The sequence below is a fragment of the Scyliorhinus torazame genome, chromosome 3 (genome assembly GCF_047496885.1).
Source record: "Scyliorhinus torazame isolate Kashiwa2021f chromosome 3, sScyTor2.1, whole genome shotgun sequence".
NCBI lineage: Eukaryota > Metazoa > Chordata > Chondrichthyes > Carcharhiniformes > Scyliorhinidae > Scyliorhinus > Scyliorhinus torazame.
Genome location: NC_092709.1, coordinates 223,608,361 through 223,622,389, shown reverse-complemented (window position 1 = coordinate 223,622,389; position 14,029 = coordinate 223,608,361). Strand labels below are relative to the sequence as shown.

The 14,029-nt window shown below is 44.3% G+C and overlaps 1 protein-coding gene across 2 annotated transcripts in view; it reads right to left on the bottom strand.

The window, feature by feature from the left end:
- The window catches only part of adamts6 (ADAM metallopeptidase with thrombospondin type 1 motif, 6), a 480,737-nt gene that overhangs the window by 432,364 nt on the left and 34,344 nt on the right, over positions 1-14,029 (bottom strand). The gene's annotated exons all lie outside the window — the stretch shown is intronic.

Below are 14,029 nucleotides of genomic sequence, written 5' to 3'. Positions count from 1 at the left end.
GCATTAAGGAAAGTACAAATATACATCTAGATTGTCATAATGTACAGTTACACATATATCTGGACAGTGCATAATGTGTAGTTACAGATATATCTGGACAGCGCATTATGTATAGTTACAGATATATCTGGATTCTTCATAATGATTCTGTACAATTATAGATATATCTGGATTGTGCATAAGGTATATTAAAGATGTATCTGTATTGTACATACTGTATAGTTACATATATATCTGGAATGTGGAAATGTACAGTTACATATATATGGATTGTGCATAATATGCAATTACAGATATATCTGGAAAGTGCATAATGTATAGTAAAGACATATCTGGATTGTACATAATGTATACTTACAGATATATCTGGATTGTGCATAATGTATAGTTGCACATATATATGGAGTGTGCAAAATGTATAGTTACAGATATATCTGGATTGTACATAATGTATAGTTAGAGCTATTTCTGGATTGTGCATAATATACAATTACAGATATATCTGGATTGTACATAATATATAGTTAGAGCTATATCTGGATTGTACATAATGTACAGTTACAGATAAATCTGGATTGTGCATAACATATAATTACAGATATATCCGGGCAGTGCCTAATATATAGTAAAGATATAACTGGATTGTACATAATGTATAGTTATAGAAAAATGTAGGAGTAATAGGGTGGTCGTGATGGAAGATTTTAACTTCCCCAACATTGAATGGGACTCGTGTAGTATTGGAGGTGTATATGGAGCAGAATTTGTAAGGAGCATCCAGGAGAGTGTTTTTAGAGCAGTAAGTAAATAGTCCAACTCGGGAAGGGGCCATACTGGACCTGGTATTGGGGAATGATCCCGGCCAGGTGGTTGAAGTTTCAGTCGGTGATTACTTTGGGAATAGCGATCACAATTCCGTAAGTTTTAGAATACTCATGGACAAAGAAGAGAGTGGTCCTAAAAGAAGAGTGCTAAATTGGGGGAAGGACAACTATACCAAAATTCGGCAGGGGCTAGGGAATGTGGATTGGGAGTAGCTGTTTACGGGTAAATCCACATTTGAAATGTGGGAGTCTTTTAAGGAAAGGTTGATTAGAGTGCAGGACAGACATGTCCCTGTGAAAATGAGGGATAGAAATGGCAAGATTAGGGAACCATGGATGACAGGTAGAATTGTGAGACTAGCTAAGATGTAAAAGGAAGCATACATAAGATCTAGGCGACTTAAAACTAATGAAGTTTTGGAGGAATATCGGGAAAGTAGGACAAATCTCAAACGCGCAATAAAGAGGGCAAAAAGGGGTCATGAAATATCTTTGGCTAACAGGGTTAGGGAAAATCCCAAAGCCTTTTATTCGTATATAAGGAGCAAGAGGATAACTAGAGAAAGGATTGACCCACTCAAAGACAAAAGAGGGAATTTATGCGTGGAGTCAGAGGAAATGGGTGAGATTCTTAATGAGTACTTTCCATCGGTATTCACCAAGGAGAAGGACATAACGGATGTTGAGGTTAGGGATGGATGTTTAAATACTCTAGGTCAAGTCGGCATAAGGAAGGGGGAAGTTTTGGGTATTCTAAAAGGCATTAAGGTGGACAAGTCCCCAGGTCCGGATGGGATCTATCCCAAGTTACTGAGGGAAGCGAGTAACAAAATAGCTGGGCCCTTAACAGATATCTTTGCAGCATCCATGAGCACGTGTGAGGTCCCGGAGGACTGGAGAATTGGTAATGTTGTCCCTTTATTTAAGAAGGGTAGCAGGGATAATCCAGGGAATTATAGACCTGTGAGCTTGACGTCAGTGGTAGGCAAACTGTTGGAGAATATACTGAGGGATAGGATCTATTCACATTTGGAAGAAAATAGACTTATCAGTGATAGGCAGCATGGTTTTGTGCAGACGAAGGTCATGTCTTACAAACCTAATAGAATTCTTTGAGGAAGTGACAAAGTTAATTGATGAGGGAAGGGCTGTAGATGTTATATACATGGACTTTAGTAAGGCGTTTGATAAAGTTTCCCATGGTAGGCTGATGGAAAAAGTGAAGTCACATGGGGTTCAGGGTGTACTAGCTAGATGGATAAAGAACTGGCTGGGCAACAGGAGACGGAGAGTAGTGGTGGAAGTGAGTGTCTGAAAATGGAGAAGGGTGACTGGTGTTACACAGGGATCGTGCTCGGACCACTGTTGTTTGTGATATACATAAATGATCTGGACGAAGGTATAGGTGGTCTGATTTGCAAGTTTGCGGATGATACTAAGATTGGTGGAGTTGCAGATAGCGAGGGGGACTGTCAGAGAATACAGCAAAATATGGATGGATTGGGGAGTTGGGCAGGGGGATGGCGGATGGAGTTCGGTCCGGGCAGATCCGAGGTGATGCAATTTGGAAGATCCAATTCAAGAGCGGACTATACGGTCAATGGAAAAGTCCTGGGGAAGATTGATGTACGGAGGGATCTGGGAGTTCGGGTCCATTGTGCCCTGAAGGTGGCAACGCAGGTCGATAAGAATGCTCAAGAAGGCATACAGCATGCTTGCCTTCATCGGACGGGGTATTGAGTTCAAGAGTCAGCAGATCATGTTGCAGTTGTGTGGGACTTTGGTTGGGCCACATTTGGAATACTGCGTGCAGTTCTGGTCGCCACATTACCAGAAGGATGTGGATGCTTTAGAGAGGGTGCAGAGGAGGTTCACCAGGATGTTGCCTTGTATGGAGGGTGCTAGCTATGAAGAAAGGTTGAGTAGATTAGGATTGTTTTCGTTTGAAAGACGGAGGTTGAGGGGGGACCTGATTGAGGTCTACAAAATTATGAGAGGTATGGACAGGGTGGATAGTAACAAGCTTTTTCCAAGAGTGGGGATGTCAATTACAAGACGTCACGATTTCAAGGTGCGAGGGGGAAGGTTTAAGTGAGATCTGCGTGGAAAGTTTTTACGCAGAGGGTGGTGGGTGCCTGGAACGCTTTGCCAGCGGAGGTGGTAGAGGCGGGCACAATAGCATCATTTAAGATGCATCTAGACAGATATATAAACGGGCGGGGAACAGAGGGAAGTAGATCCTTGGAAAATAGGCGACAGGTTTAAAGGATCTGGATCGGCGCAGGCTGGGAGGGCCGAAGGGATTGTTTCTGCGCTGTAATTTACTTTGTTCTTTGTTACACATATATCTGGATAGTGCATAATGTATAGTTAGATATATCTGGATTGTTCAGAACTTGTAATTACAGATCTATCTGGATAGTGCAAAATGTATAGTAAAGATATATCTATATTGTGTATAATGTATGTTACGGACATATCTGGATAGTGCATAATGTATAGTTACAGATACATCTGGATTGTACATAATGTATAGTTACAGATATATCTGGATTGTACATAATGTATAGTTACACACATATTTGGATAGTGAATAATGTATAGTCACATATATATCTGGATTGTTCAGAGCATATAATTATAGATCTTTCTGGATAACGCATAATATATAGTAAAGATATTTCTGGATTGTACATAATGTACAGTTACAGATAAATCTGGATTGTGCATAACATATAATTACAGATATACCTGGACAGTGCATATATAATATATAGTAAAGATATAACTGGATTGTATATAATGTATAGTCACACATATGTCTGGATAGTGCATAATGTACAGTTACAGATATATCTGGATTGTTCAGAAGATATAATTACAGATCTTTCTGGATAGTGCATAATGTATAGTAAATATATGTCTGTATTGTGCATAATGTATGTCACAGATATATCTGGATAGTGCATAATGTATAGTTACAGATGCATCTGGATTGCACATAATGTATAGTCACATCTATATTTGGATTGTTCAGAACATATAATATCTAGATAGTGCACTATGTATAGTAAAGATATATCTGTATTGTGCATAATGTATTTTACAGATTTATCTGGATTGTACATAATGTACAGTAAAGATGTATCTGGATAGTGCATAATGTATAGTTACAGATATATCTGGATTGTACATAATTTATAGTTACAGATATATCTGAATAGTGCATAATGTATAGTCACATATATATCTGTATTGTTCAGAACATATAATTATAGATCTATCTGGATAGTGCATTATGTATAGTTACAGATACATCTGGAGTATACATAATGTCTAGTTACAGATATGTCTGGCTTGTACATCATGTATAGTTACAGATATATCTGGATTGTACATAATATATTATAGATATATCTGTATTGCACATAATGTAAAGATACATTTGGATTATACATACTGTATAGCTACAAATATATCTGGATAGTGCAAATTGTACAGTTATAGGTATTTCTGTATTGAGCATAATGTATAGTAAAGATATATCTGGATAGTGCAAAATGCATAGTAAAGTTATAGCTGGAGAGTGCATAATGTAGTTATAGATATATCTGCATTGTGCAAAATGTATAGTTACAGGTATGTCTGTATTGTGCACATTGTATAGTAAAGATATATCTGGATAGTGCAAAATGTATATTAAAGATATATCTGGATTGTGAAAAATGTATAGTTACACATATATCTGGATTGTGAATAATGTATAGTAAAGATATATTTGGATTGTACATAAAGTATTGTTACAGATATATTTGGATTGTGCTTGATGTTTAGTAAAGATATATCTGGATAGTGCATAATGTATAGTTACACATATATATCTTGTCATGTGAGGGTACCTTTAAGACATGGATGTTTAAGCAATGTACCTTTAAGAAAACAGTGATGTCAGAGAGTGGGTGGGGCTGAATTCAGGTCAGCCATTTTGCAGTTTGGTTTTGCAGTTTGAAAAGTGCCTGGCTGGTTTTGCTGAGAGCAGTTTAAAGGTGCTTGGCTGTTTTGCTGTGAGCTGATTAAAAGGAGAAAGCCAGTTTGAGACAGCAGCTTGAGAAGTTCTGGTTTGCTGGAGTTGCTTGAAGGGAGAAAGCCAGTTGGAAAAAGCAGTTTGTGTGTGTCTGTGTGCATCCAGAGAGCTGCAGGAGAAAAAGCAAGGTGCTGGAGCTGAAATCAACCAAGCTAATGTATCTCTGCCATTCTACAGAAAATATATATATCCTTTAACCTGATGTGATACTGTTTAAAGGTGTTAGGTCTCTTGGAAGTTTGAAGGAACATTTTTTTTTTAAAAATATATTTTATTGAAGTTTTTCATTCACAATTTTTTCCCCTTATACATCAAACAAAAAGAAAAGTTAACAGTACAAGTAACATGATAACTACAATCTAATAATGAGTAACTAACTAACATGGTAAGCTAACCAAATAACATAAAATGAACCCCCCCCCCCTCCCCCCTGGGTTGCTGCAGCTGGTCATCTATCTTCCCTCTAACGTTCCGCTAGGTAGTCGAGGAACGGTTGCCACCGTCTGGTGAACCCTTGAGCCGATCCTCTCAGCGCAAACTTCATCTGCTCCAGTTTTATGAACCCCGCCATATCATTTATCCAGGCCTCCAGTCCGGGGGGTTTCGCTTCCTTCCACATGAGTAAAATCCTACGCCGGGCTACTAGGGACGCAAAGGCCACGACATCGGCCTCTTTCACCTCCTGCACTCCCGGCTCATCCGCAACTCCAAATAAAGCTAACCCCCAGCCTGGTTTGACCCGGACCTTCACCACCTTCGAAATCACTCCCGTCACTCCCCTCCAATACCCCTCCAGTGCCGGGCACGCCCAAAATATATGCGTGTGGTTTGCCGGGCTTCCGCCGCACCTCCCACACTTGTCCTCCACCCCGAAGAACCTGCTCAACCTTGCTCCCGTTATGTGTGCTCTATGCAGCACCTTAAATTGAATCAGGCTAAGCCTGGCACACGAGGAAGAGGAATTTACCCTGCTTCGGGCATCAGCTCACAAACCCTCCTCTATCTCCTCCCCGAGCTCTTCTTCCCATTTTCCTTTCAGTTCGCCCACCAGCTCCTCCCCCTCTTCTCTCATCTCTCGGTATATCTCTGACACCTTGCCCTCCCCGACCCACACCCCGAAAGCACTCTATCCTGGATCCCCTGTGTCGGGAGCAATGGAAATTCCCTCACCTGCTGTCTTGTGAACGCCCTCACCTGCATATACCTAAAGAAATTTCCCCGGGGCAGCTTATACTTTTCCTCCAGCGCTCCCAAGCTCGCAAACGTCCCGTCTATAAATAAATCTCCCACCCTCCTAATTCTCAACTGGTGCCAGCTCTGGAATTCTCCATCCATCCTCCCTGGGGCAAACCTATGGTTGTTCCTAATTGGGGACCTCACCAAGGCTCCCAGCACACCTGTCTGTCGCCTCCATTGCCCCCAGATATTGAATGTTGCCGCCACCACTGGGTTCGTAGTAAATTTATTTGGTGAGAAAGGTGGTGGCGCTGTCACCAGCGCCTCTAGACTCGTCCCTTTACAGGACTTCCTCTCTAATCTTTTCCACGTCGCTCCCTCTCCCTCTATCATCCATTTACGGATCATTGCCACATTGGCGGCCCAGTAGTAGTCGCCCAAATTCGGCAGCGCCAGTCCCCCTCTGTCTCTACTACGTTGTAAGAACCCCCTCCTTACCCTCGGAACTTTCCCTGCCCACACGAAGCAAGTGATGCTCCTGTCTATTTTTTTAAAGAAGGCCTTAGTGATCAGTATAGGGAGACATTGGAACACAAATAGGAACCTCGGGAGGACCATCATCTTAATTGCCTGCACTCTGCCCGCCAGTGACAGCGGCTGCATGTCCCACCTCTTGAAGTCCTCTTCCATTTGTTCCACCAGTCGTGTCAGATTAAGTCTGTGCAAGGCTCCCCAGCTCCTGGCTATCTGAATCCCCAGGTATCAAAAGTTTCTTTCCACTCTCCTTAAAGGCATGCCATCTATCCCTCTACTCTGGTCCCCAGGATGTATCACAAAAAGTTCACTCTTTCCCATGTTAAGCCTATATCCCGAGAAATCTCCGAACTCCCTCAATATATGCATGACCTCTGTCATCCCCCCCCACTGGGTCCGTCACGTACAGCAGTAGGTCATCCGCGTAGAGTGACACTCGGTGTTCCTCTCCCCCTCTAATCACCCCTCTCCATTTTCTGGAGTCTCTCAGCGCCATGGCCAGTGGTTCAATTGCCAACGCGAACAGTAATGGAGATAGCGGGCATCCCTGTCTTGTTCCCCTGTATAGTCGGAAATACTCCGATCTTTGCCGACCCGTGACCACACTTGCCGTTGGGGCCCCATAGAGGAGTTTGACCCAGCTAACAAACCCATCCCCGAACCCGAACCTCCTCAGCACCTCCCATAGATACTCCCGCTCCACCCTATCAAATGCCTTCTCTGCATCCATTGCCGCCACTAACTCTGCCTCCCCCTCTGCTGGGGGCATCATTATCACCCCTAATAGCTGTCGCACGTTGACATTTAGTTGTCTCCCCTTTACGAATCCTGTCTGGTCTTCGTGCACCACCCCCGGGACCCAGTCCTCTATCCTCGTTGCCAGCACCTTTGCTAGCAATTTGGCGTCCACATTTAGTAGTGAAATAGGCCTATAGGACCCGCACTGCAGTGGATCTTTATCCCGCTTCAAAATTAGCGATATCGTCGCCTCCGACATTGTCGGGGGTAGAGTCTCCCCTTCCCTGGCCTCGTTAAAAGTCCTCACCAACAGCGGGGCCAGCAAGTCCACATATTTTCTACAAAATTCCACCGGGAACCCATCTGGTCCCGGGGCCTTCCCTGCCTGCATGTTCCCCAGCCCCTTGGTAACCTCGTCCACCCCAATTGGTGCCCCCAGGCCTTCCACCTCCTGCTCCTCCACCCTCGGGAACCTTAATTGGTCCAAAAACTGCCGCATCTCCTCTTTTCCCTCCGGGGGTTTGGAACCTATAAAGTCTTTTGTAAAAGGTCTTAAACACCTCGTTTATCTTCCCTGCTTTCCGCACCGTAGCTCCCTTTTCATCTCTAATTCCCCCTATCTCCCTCGCCGCTGTCCTCTTTCGCAGCTGATGGGCCAACAGGCGGCTAGCCTTTTCCCCATATTCATATCTCATCCCCTGTGCCTTCCTCCACTGCACCTCCGCCCTCCTAGTGGTCAGAAGGTCGAACTCCGTCTGGAGTCGTCGTCTCTCCCTGTATAGTCCCTCCTCCGGGGCCTCCGCATAGTCTTTATCCACCCTTAAAATCTCCCCCAGTAATCTTTCCCTTTCCTTGGCCTCTGTTTTCCCTTTGTGGGCCCTGATGGAGATCAGCTCTCCTCTGACCACCGCCTTTAGTGCTTCCCATACTACTCCCACTCGGACCTCCCCGTCGTCATTGGCCTCCAGGTATCTCTCGATACATCCCCGCACCCTTCCACAGACTCCCTCATCCGCCAACAATCCCACATCTAATCGCCAGAGTGCACGCTGCTCCCTCTCCTCTCCTAGTTCCAGGTCCACCCAATGTGGGGCATGATCTGAGACAGCTATGGCTGAATACTCAGTTTCTTCCACCCTCGAGATCAACGACCTTCCCAAAACAAAAAAATCTATCCGGGTGTACACCTTGTGAACATGGGAGAAGAAGGAGAACTCCTTGGCCTTCGGTCTAACAAATTGCCATAGATCCACTCCCCCCATTTGGTCCATAAACCCCTTAAGCACCTTGGCCGCTGCCGGCCTTCTTCCGGTCCTAGATCTAGATCTATCTAACCCTGGGTCCAGCGCGGTGTTGAAGTCTCCCCCCATTATCAAGTTTCCTACCTTCAGGCCCGGGATACGTCCCAGCATCCGCTTCATGAATCCCGCATCATCCCAATTTGGGGCATATACGTTAACCATCACGACCTCCGTTTTTCCAGTCTGCCACTCACCATCACATATCTGCCTCCACTATCTGCTACAATGCTCCTAGCTTCGAATGATACCCGTTTCCCCACCAGTATGGCCACCCCTCTATTCTTTGCATCCAGCCCTGAATGGAACACCTGTCCCACCCATCCTTTCCTTAACCTAACTTGGTCCGCCACCTTCAGGTGCGTCTCCTGAAGCATAGCCACATCTGCCCTCAGTCCTTTCAAGTGCGCGAACACTCGGGCCCTTTTAATCGGTCCATTTAGGCCTCTCACGTTCCACGTGATCAGCCGCACTGGGGGGCTACCTGCCCCCTTCCCGTGTCGACTAGCCATCACCCTCTCTAGGCCAGTCCCACGTCCCGGTTCCGCGCTCCCACCCATTCCCCAGGTGGCGCATTCCAACCCCGACCACCCTTTCTTTAACCAGTTCCTCTTTGATTTCTGCAGCAGCAACCCAGTTATCCTCCCCCCCCCGGCTAGATCCCCATCTTGCGTGATTGCTCCCCCCATATTACTTCCGAAAGTCAGCTGACTTCAACTAACCCCGGCTTCTCCCGCTCACTCCTTGACCCCCCCGTGTGGGGAACTCCCATCTACCTTGCGCCTATCTTCCCGCCATCACCTTTCTGGCGCGGGAACAAGGACAGTAGGCCCCATATTCTCTGTAGTTGTCCTGCCCCTTGTGGCGTAGCTCCCTCTGCCGCCCCACTCCCATTCCTCATCCCCCGCCTATGTCTCTTCTTTCCCCCCACCGGCGCCCACATTTCTTAGTGTCCCCCCCCTTCCCAATTTACATCCCTATATACATCGACAGTGTCATTTCCCCTCTAAGATCAGTCCCTCAGTTCCGATCCAGTTTCTCATCTTTAATAAAGGTCCATGCTTCTTCCGCCGTTTCGAAGTAGTGATGTCTCTCCTGGTACGTGACCCATAGTCGCGCCGGCTGCAGCATCCCGAACTTCACCTTCTTCTTGTGTAGCACCTCCTTGACTCGATTAAAACTCGCCCTCCTTCTCACCACCTCTGCACTCCAATCCTGGTACACCCGTACCACCGCATTCTCCCATCTACTACTCCGTACCTTTTTGGCCCATCTCAGAACCACTTCTCTATCATTGAAGCGATGAAATCGCACGATTGTCGCCCTAGGTGGTTCTCCCGCCTTTGGTCTCCTCGCAGGGACCCGATGAGCCCCTTCCACTTCCAAGGGGCCCGAAAGGGCCTCAGCTCCCATCAGCGAGCTTAGCATCGTGCTCACGTAGGCCCCGCAGTCCGCTCCTTCCACTCCCTCGGGGAGACCCAGGATCCGAAGGTTCTTCCTTCGTGCTCTATTTTCTAGGGCCTCAATCCTCTCAATGCACTTTTTGTGGAGCGCCTCGTGCGTCTGTGTTTTGACCGCCAGGCCCAGGATCTCGTCTTCATTATCCGTCACGTTCTGCTCCACCACGCGGAGCTCCGTCTCCTGGGTCCTTTGTGCCTCCTTCAGCCCCTCAATTGCCTGTAGCATCGGGGTCAGCACCTCCTTCTTAAGTAGCTCCACACACCGTCTTAAAAATTTGTCTTGATCGGGCCCCCATGTCGCCTGGGCTTTCTCCGCCGCCATCTTGCTTCTTTTTTCCTCCAGTCCCTATCCTCGAGGATTCTTCGCGATGTAGCCACCGCCGCCGATATTTTTCTCTTTCGTTGGGGGAGACTCCCTATTAACTCACCCCACACCGGGTTTCGTCTTGAAAAAATTCCCCGTTGGGGCTCTTAAAAGAGCCCGAAGGTCCGTTTGAGCTGGAGCCGCCGAAACGTGCGGCTTAGCTGGGCATCGCCGCAACCGGAAGTCCTTGAAGGAACATTTTAAGGAGTTATTTACTGTTGCAATATTTTCTGAGTTATCTTTGAAGTAAGGGGTGTTAAGAGATCCAATCTTTATTTAAGATGTTAAGTTGAGTTCATGGAATAAACAGTGTTTTGTGTTTAAAAACCCACGTGTCCATAATTGTAATCCCACACCTAGGGAAAAAGCCGTGTTCTAGGAAAAGCAACAAATACATTAACGGGTGAGGTTGGTTGAACTCCATGATACATTTTGGGGTTCTGAAAACGCCTCGCCCATAACAATTGGGGGCTCATCCGGGATAAAAGTCTATCTATTGGATTGACTTTTGTGAACTTAAAGACAGTGAAGGATTGTTGCTTTTCCGGTGTGGTATTTTAGTTTAAGTGGGGAGAGTGTTGTGAACAATGGCTCTTTCAGAGGCTCAGAAGTTTTTCAAGGTGGAGAATGTTACACGTAGTACCTTACGGACAGAAGCGAAAAGCAGACTGTTAGATTTGGCAAGAACATTGCAGTTAACATTACCAGATAAAATGCAAAAAGATGAGGTCATTATGGTGGTGGTTAGGCATTTAAAGTTGCCTGAGATAGAGTTTGACTCATTGGAAATGGCAAAAATTCAGTTGCAAATTAAACAAATGGAACATGAGAAAGAATTAAAGCGGCTGGCATACGAGAGTGAGAGAGAGGAAAGAGAAAGAGAGAGAGAGGAAAAAGAAAGAGAACGAGAGAGGAAAAAGAAAAAGAGAGAAGTAAGGAGAAAACAAAGAATTAGCTCTAGCAGAACAAAAAGAAAAAGAAAGGGAGATACCGATCAGGGAAAAAGAAAAAGAGAGGGAGTTTGATCTTCATAAAATGGCCATGAAACATGACAATCAGTTAAAATTGGCAGACGTAAAGGGAAATGTACAGTTGGATGATAGGGATGAGGATAGTGAGAAAGAGCGTCATAGTCGAAGGCTTGGTGGGAATCTATTTAAATATGTCCAAGCATTACCAAAGTTTGACGAGAAGGAAGTGGAAGCCTTTCTCATTTAATTTGAGAAGGTAGCTAAACAAATGAAATGGCCACAGGACATGTGGGTGTTACTGATTCAAACAAAGCTGGTAGGTAGAGCTAGTGAAGTGTTTGCATCACTACCGGAGGAGGTATCTGGAACGTATGAGGAGGTGAAGAAATCCATCTTAAGTGCATATGAGCTAGTGCCTGAAGCTAACAGACAAAGGTTTAGAAATTTAAGGAAAACATTTGGTCAAACATACATGGAGTTTGAAAGGCTCAAACAGAGTAATTTTGATAGGTGGATAAGGGCTTTGAAAATAGAACAAACGTATGAAGCTCTCAGATAAATTATACTTTTGGAGGAGTTTAAAAATTCAATTCCTGATGTAGTGAGAACTCATGTGGAAGAGCAGAGGGTTAAAACTGCGAGATTAGCAGCGGACATGGCAGATGATTATGAATTAGTTCATAAATCAAGGATTGGTCTCCGACATCAGTTTCAGCCGGTGAGGGACATGAGAAATACTCAAGTGGTAAAGGTCAAGATGATCTGATGGGAGACAATAAAGAGAGTGTACCTCAGGTTAAAAAAGAAATCCAGGAGGGTGGAAATGAAATGAAAAGTTCCAAATGTTTCACTGTAATAAACTAGGCCATGTAAAGTCACAGTGTTGGTGATTGAAGAAAAGCACTGGGAAGGCTGATGTGGTAAAACAGGATAAGACAGTGGGGTTTGTTAGAGTGGTAAAGGAAAGACCAAGGGAAGCGAAGGAGGTGCAAACGATTGTACAGCCTGTTCAAGAAGTAATTGTTAAGAAGGTGCCAGATGTCTTTAAAGAATTTACTTGTGTGGGTAAAGTTTACTCATGTGTATCAGGAGGAGCAGGTAAAGAAGTCACAATTTTAAGAGATACAGGAGCTAGTCAATTTTTAATGGTAAGAGATGAGGAATTATGTAGTTCGGGAAGAATGTTGCCAGAAAAGATGGTGATATGTGGAATTCAGGGTGAGAGGAGTAGCGTTCCATTATATAAGGTAAGGTTGGAAAGTCCAGTGAAGAGTGGTGAAGTGGTAGTAGGAGTAATAGATAAACTATCTTGTTCAGGAATACAGTTTATCTTGGGTAATGATATAGCTTGATCGCAGGTGGGAGTGATGCCTACTGTGGTTGATAAGCCATTGGAAAATCAGACAACTGAAGTGTTGAAGGACGAATATCCTGGGATTTTTCCGGATTGGGTAGTAACAAGGTCGCAAAGTCACAGGTTAAGACAAGAGGAGAAATCAAAGAGTGAATATGAAGTTGAAGTGGAATTATCAGAAACGATTTTTGAGCAGATGGTTGAAAAAGAACAAGAACAGGTGGAGGATGAGGCAGATATTTTTAGTTCAGGAAAATTGGCGGAGTTACAACAGAAAGATGTAGAAATAAAACGGATATATCAGAAAGCATATACGGAAGAGGAATCTGAGAGTATACCAGAGTGTTATTACCGTAAAAATGATGTCTTGAAGAGAAAATGGAGACCTGTACATATGCAGACGGATGAAAAGTGGGCAGAAGTTCATCAAGTAGTATTGCCGGTAGGGTATAGAAAGGAGGTGTTGCGAGTTGCACATGAGGTACCAGTGGGAGGTCATTTGGGAATAAGGAAAACTCAAGCTAAAATCCAGAAACATTTTTATTGGCCTGGACTACATAAAGATGTAGTTAAATTTTGTCAATCATGTCACACATGTCAAGTGATAGGGAAACCTCAAGCAGTGATAAAACCAGCACCCTTAATACCCATTCCAGCATCTGAGGAACCTTTTACAAGGGTCCTAATCGATTGTGTAGGACCGCTTCCTAAAACAAAAAGTGGGTTTCAATATCTTTTGACTGTAATGGATGCGTCTACTAGGTTTCCAGAGGCCATTCCAGTAGGTAATATTACAGCTAAAAGAATTGTGGAGGAGTTACTTAAATTCTTTACTAGATATGGACTACCCACAGAAATTCAATCGGATCAAGGAACGAATTTTACTTCAAAGTTATTCAAAGAAGTTATGTATAGCTTAGGAATAAAACAATTTAAATCAACTGCATACCATCCAGAATCGCAGGGAGCATTAGAAAGGTGGCATCAGACATTACAGATAATGTTGAGGGCGTATTATCAAGATTATCCAGAGGATTGGGATAAAGGAATCCCATTCGTACTGTTTGCAATTAGGGATGTACCTAATGAGTCTACCCAATTTAGTCCTTTTGAACTAAGTTTTGGTCATGAGGTAAGAGGAACACTAAAATTGATTAAGGAAAAATTGGTGGGTGAGAAATCGGAAATTGCACTATTGGATTACGTGTCAAATTTTAGGGAACAAT